Source organism: Myotis daubentonii, chromosome X (genome assembly GCF_963259705.1).
Source record: "Myotis daubentonii chromosome X, mMyoDau2.1, whole genome shotgun sequence".
In the NCBI taxonomy this organism is placed as follows: domain Eukaryota; kingdom Metazoa; phylum Chordata; class Mammalia; order Chiroptera; family Vespertilionidae; genus Myotis; species Myotis daubentonii.
Genome location: NC_081861.1, coordinates 104849296 through 104850668, shown reverse-complemented (window position 1 = coordinate 104850668; position 1373 = coordinate 104849296).

The window sequence follows — 1373 nt, the reverse complement described above, 5'->3', positions numbered from 1 at the left end:
CAGTATGAAAATGGCCCTCAGCCCTCACCCAGGCTGGCCAGGCACCCCAGCGGGACTCCCACCTTGATCTGGAACACCCTTCAGGGAAAACCAGCCAGCCCCCACCCATGCACCAGGCCTCTATCCTATATAATAAAAGGGTAATATGCAAATTGATCCTAACAACAGAACGACTGGGAATGACTGGTCACTATGACGCACACTGACCACCAGGGGGCAGATGCTCAATGCAGGAGCTGCCCCCTGGTGGTCAGTGCTCTCCCACAGGGAGAGCTCTGCTCAGCCACAAGCCAGGCTAACGCCTGCCAGTACAGCGGTGGTGGTGGGAGACTCTCCCGCCTCCTCAGCAGCACTAAGGATGTCTGAATGCAGCTTAGTCCTGCTCCCCGCTGGCAAGTGGACATCCCCCAAGGGCTCCTGGGCTGCCAGAGGGATTTCTGACTGCCAGCTTAGGCCTCATACCCCCGGGGAGCAGGCCTAAGCCAGCAGGTGGTCATCCCCTGAGGGGTCCAAGACTGCAAGAGGGCACAGGCCGGGCTGAGGGACCCCCCTGAGTGCACAAATTTTTGTGCATTGGGCCTCTCATCTATAATAATAAAAGCATAATATGATAATTAGACCAGACATCCTTCCAGACAACCTTCTGGACAAAGCTGGGGCTGTGAGGGGAGCCCAGGTCCGGGTGCCAGAGGGAAGCCGGTGCCAACAGCTGGGGGAAGGAAGGCCTACACTTGCATGAATTTTGTACATCGGGACTCTAGTGTTAAATAAGAGTAGTGGCAGTGGATATCCTTGTCTTTTCCTGATCTTAGAGGAAAGCTTTCAGTTTTTCACAATTGAGTATGTTATTAGCTGAGGGTTTATTATAGATGACCTGTACTATGTTTAAGTACTTTCCTTCTATTCCTATATTATTGAGTGTTTTAATCATAAATGGATGTTGTAGCTTATCAAATGCCTTTTCTGCATCTATTGATAATATCATATGTTTTATCATCCTTTTGTTTTTATTTTTTTATTTTTTAAGTCTTTATCATTGAAAGTATTACATAAGTCCTCCTATTCCCCCCATTAACCTCTTCCAGCCCACACCTGTCCTCCCCATGACCAGGCTCTAATCATCCCAATGTCTGTGTCCATGGGTTATGCATATATGCATAAAAGTTCATTGGTTGATTTCTTCCCCCTTACACTCACCTGCCTTCCCTCTGAGGTTTGACAATCTCTTCATGCTTCTTTGCCTCTGGTTCTATTTTTGATCATAACTTTATTTGGTTCATTAGATTCCACATATGAATGAGATAATGTGATACTTATCTTTTTCTGACTGGCTTATTTCACTCAGCATAATACTTTCCAGGTCCATCCATGCT